The sequence below is a fragment of the Pseudocercospora fijiensis genome, assembly GCF_000340215.1.
Source record: "Pseudocercospora fijiensis CIRAD86 unplaced genomic scaffold MYCFIscaffold_2, whole genome shotgun sequence".
Lineage (NCBI taxonomy): Eukaryota > Fungi > Ascomycota > Dothideomycetes > Mycosphaerellales > Mycosphaerellaceae > Pseudocercospora > Pseudocercospora fijiensis.
In genome coordinates this window covers 3,654,786-3,666,802 of record NW_006921533.1, presented here as the reverse complement: position 1 = coordinate 3,666,802, position 12,017 = coordinate 3,654,786, and positions in this window count along the sequence as shown.

Sequence of the window (12,017 nt, the reverse complement as noted above, 5' to 3'; positions counted from 1 at the left end):
GACCTAGTTATGCTTAGCACAAAGAACCTCCGTATCCGTAAACACCCCTCGCCTAATAGCAAAACAAGGCCTAAACTCGCACTAAGGTACATTAGCCCTTTCCGTATCCGAGAACCTAGGGGCACCTAGGCCTATTAGTTATAGCTTCCACCTTATTATACTATCTATAATACCTTCTATGTGTCCCTCCTTAAGCCGTACTACCTGCGCGAAGGGGATAAAGCACCTGCTAAATCCGAGGACATACTAGCTAATAGCGAAGAGCTGTAGTCTATAGAACGTATCCTAAAGCATCGGACTAGGCAGGGCAAGAAGGAGTACCTGTTAAGATAGCAAGGCTACTTACCTAAATAGGACTTATAGGAAGCTAAAGGTTCCTTTAAGGATATAACCGAGTTATTAGATAAGTATTAGACTAGCGTAAAGAACAAGAAGAAGGCTAAAAGCTTATAATGTTACTATTAAGGCCTAGGATTAATGCTACCCCCGGGGTGCTATTAGTTAACTAATTAGCTACAAGCAATTGTTAGCAACAAGAGACAATAGGACTACACTACTATAGTAAACGCGCACCGAGTGTTAATAAGCGCGCTACGACGCGTTAATTAGTTACTGCTCTTTTAAAGACTCTACCTCTTGTTCCTTTATCCTACCGAGGCCTCGAGGCCTAGGCAATCGACGAGAATGCGCGCGCGCGCGTACGAATAGCGGTGTATTAGAAGATGGCTAGCGCGGCTATGTTAGTAACGGTGTTGCAGGGTATATTGTTAGTCGAAGAAGGAAATCGAAAGCAAGGTAAAGTTAGCGCTAAGACGACTAGCGCTACTATTGTTAGCATTACTTGCTATTGTCGCTACGCCTATAGACACAACCTTACCTGCACTACGAGCCTAAGGCACCCTTAATTAAAACTTTGATTAAAGCCTTGAGCCTGTTAAAGGTTTAATCAAAACTTTAAGGCTAAGTCAAAACTTTGACTAAGTTAAAAGATTAAGCGACTAATAGACTAACTAAGGGCAAAACTATAGAGCTAAGCTAGCCGGGGTCGATCTTACGGACAATAGGTTACTCCTCGATCTATCTAACCCTTTAAGCGAGGCGAACCTCTACTACTGCACTTATAATAGCCTTTACCTATAGAAACTAGACGAGCTGTGTTTTTTAAAAAGATATAATTAGTTGACACTTAAAGGCTGCTAAACCTAACTAATTAGGGCTAGTAAAACTACGACAGTAAATAATAGTCCTTGTAACAATAAGAATAATAACCCTTAGAAGCGGACAAACCCTCGGAAGCGGACATTGCTAGGTCTTTTAGAGTAGACGCAAAGAACTCGGTACGACATCACTTAGAACGGAGGCAGGGCTGTAATACCTCGTACGTCTACCTATTATAGCAGGGAAGACGCGCTCGTATTGTAATTAGTCGAAGGTCCTCAATTCTTATAGATATATATTACTTTATAGTTTATTATATATAGAGATAGCGCAGTTAGAGTTGTATATTGTATTGTTTAGAGGTAAGGTTTGATATAGTTATATAATCGGTAGTTGTACGTTCAATTTAGCGCGGACTAAGCGGCTTATTAGACCTGCTAAGTTAGCGGCAACGGAGATTGAGATTAGAACAAAGACCGGCTACGAGGGCGCGGCCTTTAGAAGGGAAGCGTGTGTTAGGACTAAAGAGGTTACACGTAATTGGTATATAACCGGGTTAAGTAAAGCTAGGGTCTCGATGCCTTAGGCAGGGCTTAGCGCTTAGCAGTAGGCCAACTTGCCTGCCTTCCTCTCTCTCCTCCTAGCTCCTTATCGAATACTACCTATACCTACTACCACCCTATCTACCTGCTAACATACCCTTCTTACAACGCCTCTGCCTCCTCCGTACTTAGCGATTCGATATCTGCTCGGGTTGTACTACTTAGTCCTAGGTATATACGACTTCGATAGACTTAAGGACTACTAGTAATCTCCGCTACGGTCGGTCGTCTTAGTATACTTTCCTAAGTCTCGCTTTAAACTCGTTAGAGAGGGATATTACCGTTTCTACGTAGAGAGTAGGTTCCTTTTAAATACTATAGAAAAAGGCGGGTATTTCGTCGCGATAGTAGTATTCCTATCTATTAGTTCGCGAAAAGAAACATTCGCTATAGTCGATCCTAGATAGGGAGAGGACATTTACTAGAGCTAAAGGCAGAAGAGTAGGAATATTTATTTTAAAATTTAGGAGGTTAAGGCTACGTATACGCGTAGTAGCGGTAGACGTAGGGTCTAGCGATTAGCTCGAGATTTTTATATCGTACGCGCCGTCGCCTTCGAAGGCAGGCTTAAAGTCGTACGGTATTATTAATATTATAGGAATCTCGTCTAAGCCGCTAGCGTTAACGTCGTCCCGTTAGAGGGAGAGTATGCCCTATAATTAAGAGAGTGCATCGGGGGCGATATAATTACGTCCTAGTCTATAGACAATTTCTAAGCTCGCGAATTAAGAAATATAGATAGCGGCCTAGATTATTCTCCGGTTTAATCCGGCCGTAGATACCGTCGTAGCGATCTAGGTCTTTTTCGCTATCGCCGTTACCGCGCTATAATCGGTAACTACAATAGTCCTTAGTACTACGTCTACTATATAAGACGCCCTTTTAATTGCCTAGACGACTCCGAACAATTCGAGCTTAGTTAGCTAGTAGCGCGCTTCGGCACCCGTAAGTATATAACTAGCGAAACCTAAGATCTTTAGTCTATCTCGGGGAAACTACTTAGACCGCTTTAGCTAGGTAGTACTATCGACGAAATCGGAGACTATATTATCTTTCCGCGTTACGGGGGCGGGTTCCTTATATTCTATTTCTAAGTCTCCGTCGACTTAGTAGTATATTACGCCTATCCTAAACTCCTTAGAGGCGTCTACGTCGATATATAAGGTAGACGTAGGGTCGAAGTGCTAGAGAAATCCCTTCCTGTCTTCGGACTATATAGATTATATAGTGTCCTAGGCAATGTCTATTTCGCGGGTCTAGTATAGCTTTGCTCCCCGCATTTAGGCGCGGCGCCTTCTACCCTTCGTTTAGGTAGCCTAGTATTCCTTTATTGCGGCGATTTTAGCTTGCTATAAGGGCAGTATAATTCTACCGAAATATAGAATAGTAGACCTAAGGTAGCCGACTAGACCGAGATAGTGTTCTAGCTATTCGGCGTTAATAGGCTTTTCTAGTTCCCGTAGTGCTACGAGTCTGTCTGCCTAAGTTGCGAATCCCTTCCTATCTACCGTTCTTCTAAGAATTTAGACGGAGGGGAAACCTAGGTACGCCTTCCTAGGTTCTAGGCTAAATCGTAAGTCGTCTATCTTTTTAAATACGCGTTCGAGTAGGGCACGATAAGACTCTAGGTCTACCGACCCTAGGACTATATTATCGATATACCCGTTCGCCGCGTCCCCGAATTCCCGTAGAGTGCGGTCGAGTAGCCTTTATATATATTATACGCTATTATAATATCCTATCGCCGCGACCTTTAAGTATTCCTATCCGCGGGCAGTGTTTACTATAAATTTCTAGCGATCTTTCTCGGCTACCGCGAATTAATAGAACATAGACCTTGCGTCTATTACTAAGATATATATATAGCTACGTAGCTTAGCGATAATGTCGTCCTAGAGGGGAAGAGAGTAGGTATCCTTCTACGATATGCTATTAAGGCCTCTAATGTCGATAACTACGCGTAGCTTGCGGTAAGCTAAGCTATTATCGCGGAATAGCGTCCTCTAGACGACGAAAACCGGCTAAGCTAACGGTAAGGGTTTTTCGCTAAAAGCTATCTTGCCTTAGAAGTAGAGTTTATCGAACTGTTTATCGACTTCTATATTGTCCTTCGCCGACATTCGATAAACCTTACTACTAAACTTTTTATCTTCCTATCCCGACTTAAGGGGAAGTTCTAACTACTCGTCCTTTAGTAGGTTAATCGTCGTGCCCCTATCCGTCTATAACTATAGGAATTTGTCGGCGATAGACTAAAGGTCTGCCGCCGCGTTAGAATCCGAGTTAGCCGCGCAAACTGTTACGCCGGCCGAAGTTTTAAAACTAGCTATCCTAGCGTTAATTGAAATTTTAGCGATATCGGGTAGCAAGTTAAGGTCTATTAGGTCCGCTTCCTTATTTTCGTTAAGTTCGCGGGTCGGTAGCTAAGATTTAGACATCCGTAGGAGTTACGGGCGTACTATAGTCTAATCCGAATTCGCTAAGTTACCGGCTAGGCTTAAATTAGACTAAAACTAGACCCTATAGTAGTTCGGTTTCCGAACTACTAAACGTATATAGTTTGGTTTCTTAGCGGCGAACTAGCTCCCTAGTTCTAGTTTAGTTTTTTCGAACTATATAGATTCCTAGTTTGAACTAGAGACTATATTAGTTTTACTATAAGGACACTCTTATTCGACTGCCGGCTACGATTGCCGGCTATAATAGTAACTCTGTTACATTTACTACGCTCTTTTGCCGTTGCTAGGGCGTAGTTACCGTTGCTAGGGCGTAGTTGCCGTTGCTAGGGCGTGTTTTTGCTATAAGGACACTCTTATTCGACTACCGGCTACGATTGCCGGCTATAATAGTTACTAGGTTGTATTTACTACGCTTTATTACCGTTGCTAGGGCGTGGTTGCCGTTACTAGGGCGTAGTTGCCGTTGCTAGGGCGTAGTTGCTATTACCGGGGCGTAGTTGCTATAGTTGCGAAAGCTTACCTATATAACGTTACGTAGGCGGCAACAATTAGGGCTTCGCGATATTCTTACACTTTTAACTTCTTCCTCTATACCTATACCGATAACAACTACTATACGCTGCGCCCCTGCCCCTTTCCCTTATAATAGCAAGAGAGAAGCGCGCCGCGCGCTAAATAGAAGATAGAACTAAAGACCGCGAGTTTGTTTTACCTAAGCGTCTAACTAAAAAGCGTAAGACTAAAAAGGAGTACTCTACGAAGAAGAATTCCGTACGAGACCGCGAGAGAAAGGATAAGATAGATAAGGATAAAAGAGCTAAGGATAAGAGAAGAAAGGCGCGGAATAAGGCATTCTATCGATAGCTAGCGCCTATAGAAAAAAGTAAAGGTTAGAATAAGAAGACAACCTAAGAGAAGGCTAAAAGGAGGAAAGAATTGCGGCTAGTTTTCGAGCGTAAAGTTCTAGCAGCGTAAGTCAATCTAGCTAGCGGCCGTAGCTAGCAGCTGTAGCCGGCAGCCGTAGCTAGCAGCCGTAGCCGGTAGCTATAGCCGGTATATTTTTCTTTAACACGTTAACTAATAGTATTTAGACCTATAGCCGCTACCTCTATCGATACGACCGATAGTAACGGAGATGTTTAGATAGCCGAGAACAATAATACTAGAGTTTAGGATGCCGCGACAGAGCTTAATACTACGAATAAAGGAACTAAAAAAAGCGAGGAGATACTATACGTCGATCTAGTAATAGGTATAGTCTTAGGGCCTAACGCTATAGACGATAAGCGCTAGGAGTAGATCGAGCATAGTTAAAGAGACGAGATACTAGTAAAGGGCTAAGGCATAAGTCCTATTAATCTAGAAAATCATAGTCAAAGCTACTACGAAAAGCTAGCAAGGATTAGAATCGAGACTAGTCGTCTTTATATCCTCGATATAGAGTAGAAGTTTCTTTATTAGTATTAAAGCGAAGCCTTTACGTCTATAAAGGCAAAGTAGCTTGCGATTAATGCGATCGGGGCTAGGTATCTAGGGACGGTAGAAGTGTTACTATAGGAGGAAGGGGTATAGGTAATTATTCTATACTCGGCATATATAGCCGGCGTTCGTAGCCGGCAGATACTAATAGTTAAATAGAAAGCGTTTCTCGAAGGTAGAGTACTACTGCTATATAAAATCTTTACTAAGGTAGAGAGGGCTTGTATCCGGAATCTAAGCTGCTAGTATAGGCGGGACGAGTAGGTCGTAGGTAGAGGTACATATATAGGGAACTGTATACTATAGGCCGGGTACTTAGTAAACTGCGAGGGGTCGGCGTAGTATTGTGTACTTCGAAGGGAAGGCGTTATAAACATTAAAGAGAAGGGAATAGCCGTAGGGAGGGCTATATTGTAGCTAGATTAGGTACATTTCCTATGTCTCTCCTACTAAGTGTTGTCGTAGCTATGTCTCCTTATATCGTGTGTTTTCTAATTATTAAGGTAGTTGTATATATCCGGGGTACAAAAACAGGGGAAGAGGGTACAAGTAGGCACACCTATACTAAGCCGGGTTTCCCTACTACATTTTCCCTCCCGGACTAAGAAGTCTGCCCTTAGACTAACGCTTCCTTACCTCCCGGACTAAAAAGCCTTAAACACGCAAAGGAAAACTAAACCAACTATCCTATAACGGTATCCTAGCTAGCTAGCTGCTATACCCTATTACTTATTTCTTTCTACTACGAGTCGCTAGCCTACTATAGTTACCTCTACGGCCCTACTAGTTAAATTAGTCGATAAGAGCCTAGGTCCGCGTCGCCTTAGCCCGTATGTCCTAGCGGGTCTGTCGCTTATTCGGATTAGTTATAGGGTTCGCAGGCTGTTTTAAAGAAGATAGCTAAGGAGGCTATTTCTTAGGGGTACTAAGCTGCTAGGAGTTAACGTTCGGGAGTATTCTACTAGGAGTAGAGACTTTCGAAGCGTAGGTAGCAGGTTTCGCTAAAGGGGCGCTAGACTGCCGCTAGTTAGTAGGAAGGTCTGCCTTACTAGGTTCCTGTTAGTATATAAATCCCTAGCCTCCCTAATTAAACTCCTCCCTAGCGTTAGGCGCAGGCTAATATCGGTAGAAATTATCCTAGTTTAGGCGCATATACCGATCTCCGCTATTGTTTAGGATACAACTCTAGTCTTTTAAAAACTGTATAAGGGCCTTAAAGAATAATTTCTTCCCGAAACGTTCCTACTCGAGGCGAATAACCTTACTTAATATCTTAGAGTATGCCGACGCTATATCCTTGCGATACTACTTTAAATAGTTCTCGAGTATATATAAGGAGCCTTCTTAGTTAAGGTTGCGAAAGAGTCTTCGAATATATTGCTATACTATAGTATCGTCCTACTTTAATCGACCGACGAGGGCTTCCGAGATTAGGTTATTATTACGTAGGCGTACTGTAGCCGGGAACGCGTATAGAGGGGCACCGTACTTGTTTGCAAGACTAGAGGGCGAGGTAGGGCTAGGAAGAAGGTCTCGATAGGTAGCGGCGAGTTCCTAAAACGTACCTCTAGCTTCGCAATCGAGCTTTCTAGTTACTAAGTCGTATCGGCAGAACTAGGGGAGTATAGTTATCCTCTTAGTGTTCTTCGGTAATACCTAAGCGCCGTATAGAAGGTAGGGAAGGGTTAGGCGTACTCTAAGGGCACCGACCGGGTACTACTCCTAGCCTATATTTCGATACTTGCCTTTTAGCTCGTTCTTAATAAAGTTATTAAGGGTATTCTCTATCTTAGTATTTAGGCAATGTATATTGTAGTTAATAGAGAGAATGTAACCCCGAGGGGCGTACGTAGGGCCCTTTTCCTAGCGAAGGGTCTTAAGTTCCTTATACTATTTGTTAAAGACTTCTAGTTAGTAGATCCTAGCGAAGACCTTCGTAGTAGTCTCTACCGTTTTAGGAAGGAAGGATACGGAGCCTTAAACTTAGTTTGTAGCAATGCCTTCTTAGAGATCGAGAGGGTGCTAGTTAATATAGGCAAACTCGGTCGAACCGCTATTACTAGGTTAAGTTATCTTAGCGTAGTACGGGTAGGAGATTAGGTTAAGAGCGTAATTAGGGCGGGTAAGGCCGTAGAGGAGCTAGTAGACAGGGTCTCCTCGGCAGATCTACTAGAACCTAGAATAGAAGGCGGTTCGAAGCCAACCCTTATTCGAGACTCCGTTAACTAAACGCTAATACTAAAGGTACATTGTAGCCTCTAGCTTAAACTAGTTAGAGAGGGATATCTTTCCGAAGGGTAGAGGGGCCGCGGCGACTTCGACTTTCTTATTATTATACTAACTAAAGACGGCCGCTCTATATAGTTTAGTAGAGCCTTTGTCGCTCGTAATACTATCTAAGGTAATAGTACTATCTCTTGCCTAGGCATCCTAGCTAGCCTTTGTTATTACTCCTATACGAGAGAAGGCCTTACGAATCTTAGTAGCAATCGCTAGGGTAACGCGTTTAATAGTTAAAGGGTTGTATGTCTTGCTCTCGTAACTATAAGCCTTAGGGAAAAAGCGATATAGTCTAAGGTAGTCGCTAGGGATAGGAGTACGGCGAGTCTTCCGAAACAGGTTAGGTCTCTTAGTTCGAAGGCGAAGAAGGTCGTTCCGGTACTTATATCTAGGGCTACTTAAGGTTTCTATTATCTGCTCTCGACCGACCTTTCCTCGAAACCTAACTACTATCCTAAACAGGTAGCGGGTATAAGTATAGTAAGGCGGGTAAGGGGCAGTTACAATAAGGGCAATTGCTCTTCCCTACGCAGCGTTATTAGATTTACTATCGTACTATATTAAAGCACTACGGTCGGCTTCCGAGAATCTATTGCAGCTATAGTAGGCTAGGCTATTTCTAATTTAAGTGTCCTTATCGGGGGTTAGTTCCTTATAGTATATAGTGCCTCCCCGCTTAGGTCCTAAGGTATTAAGGTCGTCGGTTAGGTTCTCCTCGAGGGGTACGGTAAGATCTCTACTCGGCTTATTAAGTCTGTTCGATCTGTAGGTCCTTCCTAGAGGGGGGATAGGCGTAGTAGTTCGAATTCGACGAGCAGGCGGAGCCCCTAGAGTAAGGCTGTTATTACTACTTCTACTACTAGTCCGATCGGGTAGCGAAGAAGAGTTTTCGACTAGGAGATTAAAGCGAGTCGTATTACGTTATAGAGGCGTATTTTAGCAAGAGCCGATAGGCTAAGTAGGGCGAGCGGGTAATAGCTACTAGTTGTCCTATCTAGCTAGAGGGTCGCTAGCCGGGTTGTATATAACTAGTAACCTAATAGGTATGCTAATTCGCTCGTATATACCTATACGGGATCGAGGGACATTAAGCCCTAGGGTCCTAGAAGCAGTGCCTTTAATATAGCTACCTAGCGGTCTCGAAAAAGGGCGCCCGTCGGGAGTAATAGTAATAATAGGAGGGCCTTCGTATTAGCTAATTCGAATACCGATAGCCTTAAGCTTCGCCTTGCTAGCCTCCGTTCTCTAGGGGAAGAATTTATTCTTACCCTTCTTACGAGTGTCGTCCTCCTTATCTACTACGTAGTCCTTAGTAGTAATAGTAATGGTATTAACATCTGCCCGTCCCTGTCTCGCCCTAAGCGTTCGGCGGTATAGGTAATTGCTTAGGATACGAAGAATAAGCTAAATTTCGGAAACCTAGCTAGCGTCCTTAAAGTTTGTATAGTTGTTAAGCTTTCTATCCTTCTATAGCCTAAAGACTCGAGCTATTTCCTTCGCGGTATTACCTCGGACATTATAGAGGTCTAGGTAGTTCCTAAAGAATATAGGACTATTAGTAATATCGTTCTTACGGCGATCTTCCGTAGCCTTCCTACGAGTAGCGGCGGCTTATAGGGTAGCAAATTCGTTACCTATATACTACTCGAGGGCCTATACTATAGTAGATCCTCGGGTACGAAGAATATCTCCTATTTCTTTCGGCAGTCCTTTAAAGAGCGCCTCCTTAAGCCGATAATAGGTTAGCTCGGTGCCTTTAATAAAGTTGTTAACGCTTCCTAGGTTGTCGTAGATTATGTCTACTTTAGTTTAGTAGGACAGGTTAGCGGATTGAAGATATTATACCTATTCGAGTAGGGTGTTGTAATTGCTTAGTTGCTAGTCGGAAGGAAGGTAGGAAATACCGCTATAGGCTACGCTCGTAATAAGGTCTCGACTAGAGGCTTCTACTATTGCGCGCTTACGAGGCGGTAGAGGGGGTTTTGCGTATTAGGTCGCGTAAAGGAGGTAGGGGTTTATCGGTCTTTAATAGTTAATTAAGGAGGGTAGTATTTGCTATAAGCGCCTATCGCTTTATCGAGGGAAGGGCGGTATAGGTGTGTTTGTTTGTAAAGAAGTTTAGGCGCGAGAAAGATCGCCTTTTTATCGTAGCAATAGCGCGGGTACGCAGGAAGGGACGGGAGGTACCTACCTTACGCGCTACCTCCGTTTAGGCCTTTGTATATTAAGGATTACGTTCCGCGGTAGTAAATTGGTCAGATTGCACGTAATAGATTTAAATAAATTAGGGCTAGCTTCCGTCTTTCCGAACAACTAATTACATACTACTCTACCTAATCCTTCGCCTAAAGGCCTAAAGCTAAACCGCTAATTTTTATCGTAGATTCCGCTATCAAAATACGATCTCGCTACACTAACGACAACTAGTAAATCTAATACAAGGAGGTTGTAGCCCTGCTAATTGCGAGTCTAACGATCTAAAAATCTCGTATATACGACGTATACGCGCTAAGTTATACTAATTTAGCCGAGCCTACTTCTATAGCTGTCCGCCTATCTAAATATACCGATTCTTAATATATCGCTATATACTAAGTCAATACCTAGAGGTCCTTAATTAGGGCTATCCGACCAACTTCTTCGCTATACGTACCTGCGCGCGACTTCTCGCTATCGAGTTCTCGTCTACGTCGGAAATAGCGGTAGTAATACCCCCCTTCATTTTTAACTAAACTAACTCGAGGCCCTTTAGAAAGTACTCGCGATCGACTTTCTTGCTATATACGAGTGCGTGCGGCGTAGTAGTGCTAAGTTCTCGTTACTCTGCCAATAGCATTTACTAGCGGCTTAGAAGCCTCTAGATATACTATCTCTAATATACCCGAAACACCTACGAGCTTGTAGACCTAGTATTCCTAACTAACTTTGTAGTAACAAGCAACCCCCTACGACTTCTTATTGTTAAGATCTAGCTAAATAGCGGAGGCGACTTTAGCTAGCTAGCTAGCTAGCTACTCGAGTCGACTACTTCGAGCGCTAACAAATACTAGCACTAGTAGTATAAGCGACACTATAAGCGGCTTTGACTTAACTAATTAAGCTAATACTTCCGAGCTCAATCGTCGTAGCGGAGATAATTAGTATAGCTCTTCTTATCTAATAGAAGCGCTACTAACATCTAAACTAGACCGTCGTCGCGAAGAAGATATCGGCCTGCTACCTCGACTAGACGATAAAGATAAGGAAATGCCTACTCCGGAAGACCTGCTGCTACTAGGAGAGACTTCCGATATACTAGGCCCTTTATCCGATCTGCTAGGTCCTATATTCGCTAGTGCATTCGCCGGTCTAGCACTCGATAAAGATCGCCGCCGCTAGCGCTAGTACTATAGCGACTACTATAACTCTAAGAATATGCTAGGCGATAAGGACCGCTTAGCTACTCGCCGCTAGCCTGCTCGCCTTTAGCCTACTCGCCTTTAGCCTACTAAAGAGCGCGCTGCTCCTCGCTGCCTACGAACCGCTAATCGTAATATTATATATAATTAGCTAGTTAATAATAGTCTAACTAAGGATAAGGATGCTAATATAGATAAAGAGCCGCAGAGCGAGGGCGAACTAGAGCGTAAGCGCCGTACTAGCAATGCCTCCGATAATAACGATTAGCCTGTTTAGCATCCTAGTAAGCGCGGCCTCGATAAGATAAACGACGAGGAAGAGGGCGAACTCGAGCCTACTAGCAATCGTAGTCTGCGCCGCATACTAAAGCAGAAGTACGCCCTCGCTATAAAGCACCTTACTTAGCTCAAATTACCGATAGAGAAGATGTTGTTTATATAGTTTAGCAATAAGGGCACTAAGACCTATCGTAAGCGGGTACAGGCTATATAAGACATACTGCCTAATAAGCATCTTATTAGTACTGTCTAGCTGCGAGCTAAGGTTAAGAACTTAATTAGTAAGAAGTTCTTTAATGCGTATAAGCTAGAAGAGAGCCTTGCTATACTACGCCGCCTCTCCGAGATATATAATATAATCT